At 39.9% G+C, this 15,805-nt stretch overlaps 1 non-coding gene across 1 annotated transcript; it reads right to left on the bottom strand.

Moving 5' to 3' along the window:
- Positions 1–11,555: 11,555 nt before the first annotated feature.
- LOC136396020 (small nucleolar RNA SNORA70) lies at positions 11,556–11,681 on the bottom strand. The gene has a single exon (XR_010749454.1). It is a non-coding gene; the product is annotated as a small nucleolar RNA SNORA70 (small nucleolar RNA).
- Between the last annotated feature and the right edge of the window lie 4,124 nt (positions 11,682–15,805).

Genomic DNA, 15,805 nt, shown 5'->3' with positions numbered 1-15,805 from the left:
CTCCAGTCGGTACTCTTAATCACCAACCACTGTCTCTCCTGCCGAAAGAAGACTATAGGTTTAGGTCCAAGCCCTTGTTTCTCATTCACTTGCAGTGTGACTTTGGATGAGTCACTGAACCCCTCTGGGACCCAATTTCCTTCATTGACAAATAAGAGTAATTCGTATTTATACAAAGCTTCGCAGTTTGCAGAGTGCTTTGTCAGGCATCAGCTGATTTGATCCTAGCAAATGCCAGTGAAGAAGATGACAATCTTTATTTTATGCATAAAATAACTCAGGGTTCCAAGGGCTGGCCAAGGTCACAGCCAGTATGCACTAGAGGAAGTCCGAGAACCCAGCCTTGGCAGTTTCCTTGACTTGGAATTCGTGGATCTTGTACTAAATGCTTTCCAAGAGTCCTGCGGGTCCAGATCTTGTCTGTGCTGGGAAATTAAGAATATACTGGTCTTAGTCAGTGCAGGATGCTACAACAAATTAACATAGACCAGGTGGCTTATTAATAGGTTTCTACCTATTTCTCACAATTCTGAGGGCTGGAAATCCTGGAAGTCTGAGATCTAGTGCAGTTGGATCCTGGCCGGAGCTCTCTCCTGGGTTGTAGACTGCCTGCTTCTTCTTATATCCTCACATGGCAGAAATAGGGAGAGAGATCCAGTGCAGTTGGATCCTGGCCGGAGCTCTCTCCTGGGTTGTAGACTGCCTGCTTCTTCTTATATCCTCACATGGCAGAAATAGGGAGAGAGATCTCTGGGCTGTGTTTCATAAGGACACTAATCCCATTCATGAGGGTTCTACCTTCATGACTTATTTATCTCCCCCAAACCCCACCTTCTAAACACATTAGGAGTTAGGATTTCAACATATTAATTTTAGGGGGGCACAAACATGTAGTTCTAACAAGGGGCCATTAGAAAGCTCTTAGTTTGGGGCCAGCCTGAGCAGGTGGTACAGATAGCAGTGACTCAATTAGGCACAGGAATCCTCATCAATCTCAAGGGTCCCCCACAGACTGTTCCCCCAACAGAAGCTGGCTTTAGGAAACCAGCTCTCAACCTCCTCTCCCGTAGCCAGAGCAGCCCTGTGTCCCTTGCCCTTTTATTTTTTTTTCAGGTATCAACCCTAGGGTTGACCAAGAAGCATCTCTGAACTGATGAGGCCTTGCCTCCAGAGAGGCAAAGGGAAAAAGGACAAAAATATAAAATAAAGATTATGCAAAATAAAATTACCCAGCATGTTTCTGCTATCTCCCTCACCTCCCCGTGTAAATTACCCTATTATTCTGTTCCCTTAGGACTCCTGATCGTCCTTATTTCTTCTTTTGAGCTAAAGTCATTCATGCAGTAAATTAGTTCTTTGCTTTAAAATAGCTCTGATTGTAGCAGTTGCTGGCACCAGCAGCAGCAATGTCAGGTCCCCAGTCCCACGTCCCCCGGACTGTTTCCAAAAAAAAAAAAAAAAAAAGGTGAAAAGAAAGAAAGAAACAACTCTCAACTACTCTCCCTTCCTCCCACTCTATTTACATGGATGGAGAGACACGGGTGCCCATTTCCTGGGAAAGGCTTTTTTTGAAAGGCAAACACATGGTGAGAGGGTGTGCAGACCCAGTCATAACATGGAAACAACTCAGGTCAGGACAGCGAGAATTATAGTCATCAGGTCCAGGAGTTGGCAACTGGCAAATTTCCACTCTGTCCTTGCCCCCTTGAAAAGCAAGTCTTGGTTCTTCTTGGGTTCCTGGGGAAGCAGTATAACAGAGAGGTTAAGAACCCAAGTGTTTGTGTCAGGCACTCCTGGGCTGAGTCCTCGGTTCTGCCACATTTTAGCCGTGTGTCCTTAGACCTGAATCTGTGTTTCCTCATCTCTGACACATACCTCACTCCGACTCATGTATCCAGTTTCCTACTCAGCACCTTTGCTTAGATATCTAACAAGAAAATAAAACTTAATATGTCCCCAAGCAAACTTTTGATATTCTCTCTTCTAAACCTACCCCTTCCACAGTCTCCCCATCTCTGTAAATGTCAACTCCATTCATCCTTTGCTCAGGTTAAAATCCTGGATGTCGCCCTTGACTTGGCTTCTTTTCTACCGTTCAACTAATTCCATGTTGCCTGTAAATCCCACTGACATTATTTACAAAACGTTTTCAGAATCTGCCTACTTTTTATCCCTCCACTGCTACACCCTGAGTCAGGCCACCATCATCTCTCACCTGGGAATTTCAATAGTCTCCTAACTGGTTTACACGCTTACTTCCTCATCTCCAAAGTGATTCTTTAAAAACGTAAGTCAGTTCACATCTTGCCTCTTTAAAACCTTCCAATGCTTTGCATGCTGCTTAGAATACAAGCCAAGGATCTACACAATCTGCACCTCTCCCTGAAAGGTGGCTATGATTGTTAGTCATAGTTGCCTTCTTATAATTCTGGTCTTCTCTTAACATTGTAGAATAATATAGTGTGTTTGTGTGTCCTGGGCGGGGGAGTTTGAGGTGAGATGGGGAGAATGGCATAAGAACATATGAACTCACTCAAAAGTTAGATTCCCCAGTCGTCCACTTTCTCCTGTGGTTACAGATGTGTACCCCACACATTCTCTCGAGGACTGGTATCATTCTCAATGTCTCTTCTCCACTCTTAATGGTCCCCTCTCCTTCTTTATCACCCTATGGCTATGGGTTTCAGCCTTTAGCCTGGAAGAATAATTGAAGGAACTTTCTTAAAAGGCAGATTTCATCTCCAGAGATCCTGATTGGTCAGGAATATAGTAGTGTGTTAAGTAGTGGACCAGGTGAGTCTGATGTGTGTGGTTATAGCATGTATATGGCATCATAAATTATAATGAACATAAGATTTAATTATTTTTGAAGTATTTCAAAAGGTTAAGTTTTATTCATCTTTAAAAAGGAAGATTTGGAAGTAAAATAAACATATATCCATAAAAGCAAAAGTGGTCAGTATACAGGGTGGGTATAAACACTTGGATTTATTATTAAACATGTCCAGCCCATGTCTCAGGTCAGAAATTATGAGATTTTTTTTTAAAAAGTGAGAGTAAGGGAGATACAGAGACAGACCAGCGTGTACCCAATCAAGATCCCCCAAGCATCTGGGGTCAATGCTCTGCCCATCTGGGGCCACTTGCAACCTAACTATTTTTAGTGCCTGAGGCAAGGCTCCATGGAGCCATCCTCAGTGCCAGGACTGCACCTGGGGCCAATGTGCTCAAATCAGTTAAGCAATGGCTGCATGAGGGGAAGAGAGAGAGGGAGAGAAGGGGGTGGGGGAGGCGAGAGAAGCAGATGGTTGCCTCTCTTGTGTGTCCTGACCAAAAATTGAACTCAAGACTTCCACACACCAGGTCGATGCTCTACTGCTGAGCCAATTGGCCAGGGCCAGGGATTAAAATATTTTTGAAGTGATGGATCCACTTCATAGTGGATCACAATCCAATGGTCAGATTTGAATAAACTGTTCATTTTTTTTTTTTTTTTTTTTTTTTTTTTTTTTTGTGACAGAGACAGAGAGTCAGAGAGAAGGACAGATAGGGACAGATAGGAAAGGAGATAGATGAGAAGAATCAATTCTTCATTGCAGTACCTTAGTTGTTCATTGATTGTTTTCTCGTATGTGTCTTGACTGGAGAGCTACAGCAAACCGAGTGACTCCTTGCTCAAGCCAGCAATGTTGGGTACAAGCTGGTGAGCTGTGCTCAAACCAGATGAGCCTGCGCTCAAGCTGGCAACCTCGGGGTTTTGAACTTGGGTCCTTTGCGTCCCAATCTGATGCTCTATCCACTGCACCACCTCCTGGTCAGGCATTTTGGGCTTCCTTACAGAAAAAAACAGTCACTTAAACTGATGTTTTCCTTAACTTCCAAAGTTTCAGTATGGACCTAAAAATATTATCAGCCTTATTCTAAGACAGCCAGAAGATATTTCTATATATTATGTATGTCCAGTCCTTTTGGTTAATCTTTTCTTTTAATCCCCAGATTGGAAGTTATAATAGTTATTTTTCCCGAAAGACAATATTTTTATTTACCTACATATTCACCAATTTCTTTGCTAAACATTTCATTATGCACTTAAGATTTTTCTTTTGGAATCATTTCTCTTTTTCCTAAGGTAGATCTTAGGAAGTTAGATTCAGGTAGTTAAGTTCTGCTGGTGGTAAATTCTTTCAGATTTTGATTATCTGCAAATATCTTTATTTTTTCTTTGTTCTTGAAAGATAGTTTTGCAGGGTATACATTTCTAGATTAATGATTATTTTTCTTAGCACTCTGTTCTGGTTACTATTTTTAGTTATGAGAAATCTACTGTCAGTCTAACTCCAGCATTCTTGTATATGATCTGTCTTTTCTCTCAGTCTCTTTTAAGATCTATTTAGCTTTGGTGTCTTGTAATTTCACAAAGATGCATGTAGATGTAAATAAAAATTCCATACTGCTATCTATTGTGTTTCCTGTATATTTGGATGCATTTCTTTTATCATTTATAGAAAAATTTATTTCTGACATTATTATAATTATTTTAATTTTTCTTATTTTTATTTTGTATTTTTCTGAAGTTAGAAGCGGGGAGGCAGTCAGACAGACTCCGACATACGCCTGACCATGATCCACCTGGCATGCCCACCAGGGGGTGATGCTCTGCCCATTTGGGGTGTTGCTCCATTGCAGCTGGAGTCATTCTAGCACCTGAGGCAGAGGCTATGGAGCCGTCCTCAGTGCCTAGGCCAACTTTGCTCCAATGGAGCCTTGGCTGCAGAAGGGGAAGAGAGAGATAGAGGGAGGAGAGGGGGAAGAGTGGAGAAGCAGATGGGCACTTCTCCTGTGTGCCTTGGCTGAGAATCAAACCCGGGACTTCCACATGCCAGGCTGACGCTCTACCGCTGAACCAACTGGCCAGGGCCAATATATTTCTCTTTCATCTGGGTCTTTGATTAAATGCAGGTAAAATCTTTTGATTTGGTCTTCCATATCTCTTAATCTCTTTTTCATTATTTTTTAATATCTTCTCTCTGAATATTTTCCTCAGATTGATCTTTCAGTCTATTAACTTCTCTCTTCAGCTGTGTCTAATTTTCTAATCCACTTCATTTCTAGAAGTTCTTTTTGATTTTTTCAGATATTTTTGATAATTTTAGGATCTTGTACTGCTTGCCCATTTTTGGGATTTTAAAAATTTTAAAGCGTTTTGTAGATATTTATTTATTTTTAAAATAAATATAATAATCTGATTATTTAGCTAATATTTACTTAGTGCTTATTATGTTTCAATTATTATAATAGAAGCTGGGGGGTTCAACAGTAAACAAAATGTATAGAAATGTCTGATTTCTTGGAGCTTGCGTTCTAGTGGATAGTTCTAGTATCTGAGGTCCTTCACAGTTTGAGTTTGTTGTTGGTTGCTTCTGCTGATTTTCATTCATAATAGTTTATTGCTCTATATGTTTTTAATATTTGATTATACATCAATGTTTGGCTGCACATAGTCTGTGGGAATCCAAGGGGCTTAAATGAGGGCTTGCATTTGCTTCTTCCAGGAACCAGAGAATGTTACTGTTCTAGAATCAGTATAAACCCTTTTCAGAATCTAGATTAAAGTATAAGTCTTGGCTCAGATTCTCCACCCATTCTGCTACTTCAAGGTTTAACATTCTCATCTACAGAAACACTACTATCAGCAGGTGCTTCCTGTGGCAAAATATAGTGATTGTGGTAAAAATTTTTTGCAATTTTATCTACATTTACAATCATGTGTCACCATCATTATCTACTTCCAAAAGTTTTTCATTGTCCCAAACAGAAACTCTGCAACCATTAAGCAATAACTCCCTGCTCCCTCCTTCTTCCAACCCTTGATAACTTCTACTTTACTTTCTATCCCTATGGTTTTGCCTTTCTGGATATTTTATATAGTTGAATTATATAATTTTTGTCTCTTTGTGTCTGCCTTGTTTCACTCAGCATAATGTTTTTAACGTTTGTCCATGTTGTAGCCTGTAGCAGAACTTCATTTCTTTTCATGGTTGAATGATATTCCACTGCATATATGCACCACATTTTCCTTATTCATTCATCTATTAATGGACATTTGAGCTGTTTTCACATTTTGGCTATTGTGAATATTACTGTAATTGACATTGGCATACAAGTATTTGTTTGAATTCTTGTTTTTAATTCTTTTGGGTAATATATCTAGGAATGGCATTTTTTTGGTTACAAGGTAATCTTATGTTTAGTTTTTGGTTTCTTAACTATTATACTGTTTTCCACAAAGCCTATGCCATTTTACATTCCTACCAGCAATGTACAAAGTTTCCAATTTTTCCAAATCCTCAATAACACTATTTTCATAATTATTATTATCATTACCATCCTGGTAAGTATAAAGTAATATCTAATTGAGGTTTTGTTATGCATTTCCCTAATAACTTTGTTAAATATCTTTCCATGTGTTTATTGGTCACTTGTGTATATTTGGAATAATGTCTACTTAAGTGGTTTCTCTATATTTGAAATTGGGTTGTCTTTTTGTTGTTAAGTGTAGGAATTCATATATATTCTGAATATTAAACACTCATCAAATGGTTTACAAACAATTTCTTCCATTCTGTTGTTTGTCTTTTCAATTCTTTTTTTAGGTGAGGGGAGGGGAGATAGTGAGACAGACTCCTTCATGCACCTTAATTGGGATCCACCTGGCAACCTCATCTGGGGCTATTGCTATAGTACTGAGCTATTTTTAGTGCTTGAGGCTGATGCTCTCCAATAGAGCTATCCTCAGTGCCTGGGGTCAGGCTCAAACCAATCAAGCCACTGGTGGTGGGAGGGAAAAAGGGAGAGAATGAAGAGAGGGAGGGGAGGAGTAGCAGATAGTCACTTCTCCTGTGTGCCCTGACTGGGAATTAAACCAAGGACATCAATATGCCAGGCCAAAGTTCTATCCACTGAGCCACCGAGCAGAGTCTGTCTTTTCAATTTTTTTTAATAATGCCTTTTGATACACAAAAGTTTGTAATTTTGGTGAAGTACAGTTTAAATTTTCTTTTGGGGACGTATCTATGACTCTATTGCTAAATCCAAGATTATGAAAGTTTCACTCTATGTTTTCTAATAAATCTATGGTATTAGCGCTTATATTTATATTTAAGTCACCAATTCATTTTGAATTAGTTTTAGTATTTGCTGAGAAAATCTTTTGCATGTGGAAATTCAGTTGTCTCAGAACCATTTGTTGAAAAGACTGTTCCTTCCTCATTATATGAACTTGACACATTTGTCTAAAATCAATTAGCCATAGATGCATGAATTTATTTATGGACTTTCAATTCTATTCCATTAATGTATATCTCTATTCTTACGCCCGTACCACACTCTTTTGATTATTGCAGCTTTATAGGAAGTTTTGATATTGGGGAAATGTGTTTTCTGACTTAGTTATTATTTATCAAGATTGTTTTGGCTATTCAGTCCCTTGTAATGCTACATTAATTTAATGATTAGTTTTCCCCTTTCTAAAATAATAGGGCCATTGGAATTTTGATAGAATTGCTTTAACTCTCTAAGTATGGGCATCTTAACAATATTGTCTTCTGATCCATAAACATGGGCGTGTTCTCATTTATTTAGGTCTTTAGTTCTTTTCAGCAATATCTGTGGTTTTCAGTGTATAAGTTTTTCATCTCCTTGGTTAAATTTATTCCTAAATGTTTTATTTTTAAAGATGCTACTGTGAATGGTGCTGTTTTCTTAATTTCCCTTTATGCACTGCAGGTGTATAAAACACAGCTGATATTGCCTGACCAAGCGGTGGGCGCAGTGGATAGAGTGTCGAACTGGGATGCAGAGGACCCAGGTTCGAGACCCCGAGGTGGCCAGCTTGAGCGCAGGCTCATCTGGTTTGAGCAAAAAGCTCACCAGCTTGGATCCAAGGTTGCTGGCTCAAGCAAGGGGTCACTCGATCTGCTGAAGGCCCGCGGTCAAGGCACATATGAGAAAGCAATCAATCGAGAAACTGATTATTGATGCTTCTCATCTCTCTCTGTTCCTGTCTGTCCCTATGTATCCCTCTCTCTCTCTTTCTCTCTCTGTCCCTGTAAAAAAAAAAAAAAAGAGTAGAAAACACAGCTGATATTTTAGTTTTAATTTTATACCCTACAATTTTGATGAATTGTTAGCCCTTGTATCTTGTGGATTATTTGGGATTATCTATCTATCTATCTATCTATCTATCTATCTATCTATCTATCTATCTATCTATCTATCTACATAATCCTGTCAGCTGTGAATAAAGATAGCTTTAACTTATTTTTTCTAACTTGGATGCTTTTTATTTATTTTTCTTGTCTAATTGCTCTAGTAGTAGTACAATGTTGACTAGGAGTGGTAAAATTATGTATCCTTGTCTTGTTCTAACACTTGCCTTTTGAGTTGCCTTTCAATGAATTTGGAGGATTGATGAAACTATTACATATTTCTCTTACTTATGTTGACCGCAGAAATACACTCACATTTTTTTTTTTTTTTTTAGCAAGAGCTAGTTGCTTTGTAGTGGGAAAAAAAAATCTAGTCTGCTATTGCTGGAAGCAATCCAAGATAACACTGAGTAACTCTGACATAGAATATAGTGGATTAGTTCTCATGATGGCTTGATGGTCCTCTCTCCATCTCACCCAGAATAATGAAAAGAAGCTGTGAAATGATAGAAACTGAATCCCAAAGAAAATCTGGAAGTTAATCAAATTTATAGGGTTCATAACTAGGGGGGGGGACAGGTTTTGGGGAAACTAGCTTGAAGGATAAGGAGAAATACATCTTGTATTCTGTATAATAACCAGGAGTCTGTCTACTCTAGTGTCCAATCACACAACACCTTGAAAACGTGTCATCAATCGCTAGGGAACTTACCTTTGTGAACATGAATCATAGTATAAGCTGTGCGTCCATATATTGATGAGAGGGAGGATAGAAGGGGGGGGCAGGAGGAAGGGAGAGAGAATGAGATAATGGGGGAGACATGCGACTTGTTTGATGGGGTTCTCTAAGGAAGGAAAACAGAGAACACGCTTTGGCTCTTCCCCTCTCTTCTCCTGTCTGTTGTTCTTCATCTTGGGGACCTCAGCATCATTCCCCATTCTCTGGATCTCTGGGTATACCTTGCTCTCAGTTCCTGTGGGCCCACATGTGTGAAGGCAGCTGTGGGAACCTGCCCAGTGAGTCACTGAGCACTGTGACCTCCTGCCAATGCCTGGGAGTGATGTTGCCCAGCTACAGTTGCTGAGGGAACCTCAAGTTAGAATTTCTTCACTTTAGGGCATGAAAAGTCTCAGTCACCACAGTGAATTAACGTCGCTTTTCCCTGGCTAAATGTGAAACCTGTATAAGTGAGTGTCAGCGACTGGAATGATTGACGTTCAAGTGTTCCTATTTGGATACTGTCAATCTCTATACCTTCACTCTCTGCTGAGGGCTCAGCATGCACCGAGCCCAAGTGGGAGTCGTAGGGAAAATACAGAGCAGCTGTCGGCCGCCCTCTGAGAAGCCCCTCTCAGATGGCAGATACACCCAGAGGGGCCTTCTGCTCTGATGGAGTCAGTCCCTATCCTGAGAGTGTTCCAAGCTGATGGAAGAGACATGACCTCCTGTGCTGGGGAAGACCTAGGTTCTGCTGAAAGAGAGCTTCTAGTCTGATGGGGGAGCCTTAGTCCCTGCCCTGGGGAACTTCTAGTCTGATGGGAAGACACTCTCCAATGGGAGATGGAAAATGTAATGTAAGCATCCTGCCCCCCAGGTGTCTATTGGATAGGGGTAATCAGGTTGTCTGGGGGCGACTAATGACGAGAGAACCTCTGGGAGACATGGGACTGCCTTTTTTTTTTTTTTTTTTACACACAAGGGCTATAGAACCCTAGCTGAACCCTTTAATCTCCCTGGGAAGTCCTGACCCATTCCTTTCCACCCTCACCTCCAGGCAATTCTGAGTGTTTCCCATTTGTGACCAGCCCAGATACAGATACAAAATGAGAGTTTAAACATACAGAAAATCAGAAAGAACTGTGAGCACACACAGTCGAGCACTCAGCATTTAGATTCTACAGTTGTCAACACTTCGCTATATCTCCTTCATTAAATACCTGCCCACCTAGCTATCCTTCAATACATCTTATTTGGGGTATATTTCAAAGTAAGAGGCTGACCATCAGCATACTGTCCTCCAAACACTTTAGCATGCATACCATTAAGTAGAATTCAATATTTGCTCGTGGTTCTCTCTTTCTCTGTTAAATTTACATCAGTGAAATGCACAAATTATAAATGTGTTCTTTGAGGAGATGTGACAAATGCTTACACATATATAATCCAGATCCCTATCAAGATAGGGGACATTGCTATCACTCAGGAAGTCTGTTCATCCCCCTTTCCAGTCAATCATTGCTCTCATCTTGCAGAAGCAATCAGTTTTGATTTATCAAAAACCTTTCTAGAATTTCACGTAAATGGAATCAAATAGCATGCACTCACTATGTTTTTGCGATTCATGTTGCATGTGTCAGTACTTTTAAAATATGTATATATTGTATATATACACACATAGATATACACACACATATATATATCACTGATACAATGGTTATAATCTGTCCGTTCTCCTGTTCTTGGACAGTTTATTTGGGGTTGTTTCCAGTTAGGGGTGAATAAAGCTGCTATGAATATTCTTACATGAGTCTTTTTGTGGACATATATTTTTTTCTTTTGGGTAAATACATAGAAGCTGGATTGCTGGTTCATAGGTGAGGCCTATGTTTGGCTTATGTATGTGCAATGTCTGTTTAACTCTTTTGCCCTTCTCTTCATTGGCTTGTTTGTGTTTTTAGTATTGTGTTGTAGTCCTTTACACATACTGGATACAAGTTTTTTGGGGGGAATGTTTTGCAACTATTTCTTCCTAGTCTGCGATTTGCCATTCTTTTCTTTTCTTGTGGCTGGGGGCAAGAAGTAGGATTTATTGGTGGGCATCAGTAAGGACAGGACAGTGCTGAAGCCCTTAGAAGGCAGGGCTCATTATTTGTCCAGGGGGCTGTGATTAGAGATGTATTTGGCCTCATTGCCATCCAGGATAAGCTGTTTTTCAGCTACCATGTCTTCAAATTCATCCTCATTAAACTTGATAAAGCTTCCCTTCTTGGAGATGTGGATTTCCTGACAGCCAGGGAACTTGAACTTGGTCCTGTGTAAAACCTAAATCATGTGATCTCTGTTCTCCGCAGTTTAGTGTGGATGGAAATGATGAAATGGCCAACGTATGCCCCAGGTTTTCCAAAGGCACCCTGAATGTAGCAGGCCCTTGAGCAATGTAGTTTCATTCATTGTGGTTTTGTTATGATATTGATGAGATGCTGTAAGAACTTAACTTTTGTTTATATCAATTAGTCTATGGCAAAATGTCCAGAACCTACCAACAGGTTTAAGTGGGAACTTACTGTACCTGTTTGGAGCCTAGATTGGGGACAGCATGAAGTCAGACATGAATGTCCACGGGAAAGGGTGGTCTCCAAGGTTCCTTAGGGCAATCCATACAAGCAACAGGCTGCATGTACTACTGCAAAGGCTGCTGTTTACAACCATTGCACATTTTCTTAACAATGTCTTTTCTTCTTCTTCTTTTCCAAGTGAGAGGTAGGGAGATAGAGAGACAGACTCACGCATGTGCCCCAACCAGGATCCAGCAGGCAACCCCCGTCTGGGCCCAATGCTCTGCCCATCTGGGGCCATGCTCTCAAGTGAGCTATGTGTCACACCTGAGCTGGAGGCTCCATGGAGCCATCCTCAGCGCCTGGAGCTGATGTGCTTGAACAAATTGAGCCATGGATGTGGAAGGAGAGAGAGAGAGAGAGAGAGAGAGAGAGAGAGAGAGAGAGAGAGAGAGAAGGGGAGTTGGAGGGGTGGAGAAGCAGATGGTCGCTTTTCCTGTGTGCCCTAATTGGGAATTGAACCTGGGACATCCACACCGCAGGCTGATTCTCTACCACTCAGCTAACGGGCCAGGGCCAACTATATTTTGATAAAGTTTTTAATTTTTAGAAAATTTAAATTATCATTTTTTTCTTTGATAATTACCATTTCTGTCTCCTATCTAAGAAATCTTTGCCTTTTTGCAGGTCATAAAGATATTCTCCTATGCTTTATTCTAGAAGCTTTATGGTTTTAACTTTTATGTTTAAGAACTATGATTCATCTCAAATTAAATTTTATGTATTGTGTGAGATAGGGCTCACTGTTTATATTTTCCTATATTGATAGCCAATCACACTTATTGGAAAGACTCTATCCATTGGATAGGTTTGGTTCCTACTTGAAAATCAAACGGTTGTATAAATATGGGTCTATTTCTGGGTTCTCTATTTTGTTTCATTAAATTATGTTTGCTTTTATACTACCATTCTGTCTTGATGACAGTATACTAGCTTTATAGCAATCCTTGAAATTGAGTCATGTAAGTCCTCCAATTTTTGTTTTTCTTAGTCAAGATTGCTTTGGATATTATAGGTCTTTTACATTTCCATATAAATTTTAGAATGAGCCTATCAATTTCTATAAATAAAGCTTGCTGGAAAGTAGGATTGCTACTATGTTGAATCTATAGGTCAAATTAGAGAGAATGGACATTTGAACAATATTGAATCTTCCCACACAGGAACATTTACTTAAATTAAGTCTTCTTTTTTTTTTTTTTTAACTTATCTATTTTCTTTCTGTTTTCTATGTATAGGTCTTACACATTTTTGTTATATTTATTCCTAAGTATTTTAATGTTTTTTGGTCATTATAAATTTTGAAAAATTGTATTTTCCAGTGGATCGTTGCTAGTATATGAGAATACAGTTTATCCTGATACTTTGCTAAATTCATTTTTTAGTTCTAGTTGCTACTTTATAAATCACTTGGGATTTTTTACGTAGATAATCATGTCATCTGTGCATAAAGTTTTAGTTCTTTCTTTCTGATCTGTGTTTTTTATCCCTTTATCTTGCCTTAATGCCGCAGGTAGGACCCCTAATAAGATATTAAATAGGTGTGGTGAGAGTGGACATCCTTGCTGTGTTCCTGATCTTAGGAGGAATGCATATTAAATCATACTAAATATGATGTTAGCTGTAGGCTTTTTGTGGATGGCCTTTATCAGATTGAAGAAATTTCTTCCTTTCCTAATTTGTCCATATATTTGAAAAATGATGAACAGGTGTTCTATCAATATAGTGAATTATGTTAATGAGTTTGAGTGGTTAAACAATCTAGCATTCCAGAGATAAACTCACTTTGTCGTGATATATTATTCTTTTATTATTGGATTTTACTTGCTAATTTTTTTTTAAGGAATTTTGATCTATATTCTTGAAGGACATTTGGTTTGTCATTTCCCCCCTCTTTTTGTAATGTCTTTGTCGGGTTGTAGATTGGGGTTAATCTAGCAGCATGGAACAACAAGTTGGATATGTTTACCTTCCTCTATTTTCTGAGTTTATGTAGAATTGGCATATTTTTTCTTCAAACATTTGATAAAATTTATAGTGAATACATCCAGGTCTAGAAATTTTTTTGGTTTTGTGGGAAAGTTTTTAATAACATATTTATTTAGATTTTTCTATTTTAGCTCGTGTCAGTTTTAGTTGCTTGTATTTTTCAATGATTGGGTTCACTTTGTCTAAGTTGTTCATAATGTTATTGCCCTCTCACGCCTGTAAGAAATGTAGTAATAGTCCCTCTTTTATATTTGATAGTAGTAATTGTGCCTTTTTTTCATTCATCAATCTAGCTTTTCTGGACCACTCTTTCCTCTCCCTACATTTTTTGTCGCTGTTTGTTTTAAGTAATGCCCTTTCCTCTGACTTTTCTGGAAAGACCTCTCAGTTCTCCACTCCTTACTTCCAACTGTGTTTATCTTCTTTTTCATCCTTCCCTCCTTGCTTAAAGGAAGAATTATCCTTGATCTTTCCCAACCGAACTCTCCTCTGATATGCCTGACCCTAAGTTCATGTTCTGAACTCCTATCTCCTTCCCTTTTAGGGTGCCAACAGCCCAAACACAACAGTTTTTCATCATTTCCTCTTTCCATATTATGGTCCCTACTGCTGTCCATGCCATATTCCTTTGCATCTCCAGCCTCAGCTCTGGATCTGATGGTACTATCAGAGTGACCTATAAGTCTAGAATATGTTGTGGCTTTCCACTCATTGGTATGTTTCTCATGCTTTCCCTCTATAGGAAGTATGGTCATCCCTGCCCCCCCCCCAGTCTTCCTGGGGAACATCTACTCAGTTCAGGAACAACTCCTCCTTGAATTTTGGTAAAAATTAATCACTTCCTTGTTTGACAGTGTACTTGGACAGATACTGCGGATAAAAGCATCTGTTCTAGTTCATTGTATGTACTTGCTGATGTCTTTGCTTCCTCCAGTCATGCCACAATGTCCCGGAGGGCAGGAAAACTGCTAGAAGTTTCTGCTCATATTTATATTCCTAGCGCCTGACACACACTGTAAGTGTTCGAGATATGTTTGTTGACTGAATACAGAACATTTGCATTTCATGGAGATGAGGGTTTCCATGGGGAACCAACCACCCTTTTCCCTATCAGTCCCTTCTTTTCCTGTTCTCTCAGGCTCCACTTCTTCCTTTACAGTGTGAGGGTCACTGGTGAGCCCTTGCTCATCTCCATTAGTCAGAGCGTTAGCCACCGGCTCCTGCTCTGCTGGCTCTCCCTCCAGGCTGCCTCCTTTTCTTCTTCTTTTCAGGTTCAGTTGCCTCCACTACATTTTAAAGCAGCATACCTCACTCATGAATCACTATCTCCACATCAGTTTCTTGGCCTTCCCTCCAATCCATTTTTCCTACCATAGAATGATTAATTTCCCTGAAACACAGCAAGAAAAACTTCCCTTCTCTTTCCCGCTCACAGCACAAACAATAGTTACCCCTGACTGAGTACTTACTACATGCCAGGTTCTGCATATTAGCTTACAATGACTCTTTCTAAGGGCATATGTTGGTGTCCCGGTAAAGGTAAGGACACTGAGGCTTAGGAACATAAGTGACTTGCTCAGGGTCACTCAACTGCCAGATAGAAATGGAATCCAGGTCTCTGCCTTCCGCAGGAAGCTCTGCACCTTGCTCCCTAACTCTCTTCTTCTTACTACATCTTCAGGCATGGGTGCACTGTAGGGAAGCCCTGGGGCCCCTCCTTTTGTGCCCAGAACTCTCTTTCCAAAAAGCCATGAGCCCCACTGTCCTGGGCCTTTGCCCTCATTGTTCCCCTTCCTGGAATGCTCCCCACCCACATACCCACCCCACTTCTGGGGACTTGCCAAATTTCCATTCTTCCTCCACGCCTCATGCACCTCTCATCTCTTCCAGGAAGTCTGACTGGTTGAGCCATCAGGGATATGGTGGCTCTTCTTTGACCCCCTGCAGTGCTTTCTGCTGTTTGTGCGTCTCCCTGAAGGTGCGGGTTGTCTAAACTCAGGGCAGCTCTCCCTCATCGCCTGGGCTGGCAGGAGGTGGTAGTCACGGCAGACCCCATCAGATGCTTATTGCTCTGAGTGTTTCCCACTCACCTCATACCTTTTCATTCACTCATTTGATCTTTGTTTTTTCTTTTGTTTTTCTCCTCAGACTTAATGAACATATAATATTGTGTGAGTTTAAGGTGTATAACATGATGATTTGTTACACATGAATATTACAAAATGATCATGACAGTAGGGTTAGTAAACACCTCTATCGCCTCAAATAATTGC

The sequence above is a fragment of the Saccopteryx leptura genome, chromosome 2 (assembly GCF_036850995.1).
Source record: "Saccopteryx leptura isolate mSacLep1 chromosome 2, mSacLep1_pri_phased_curated, whole genome shotgun sequence".
Lineage (NCBI taxonomy): Eukaryota > Metazoa > Chordata > Mammalia > Chiroptera > Emballonuridae > Saccopteryx > Saccopteryx leptura.
The sequence above is the reverse complement of the archived record's forward strand: the minus strand, read 5'-3'. Positions and strand labels throughout refer to the sequence as shown.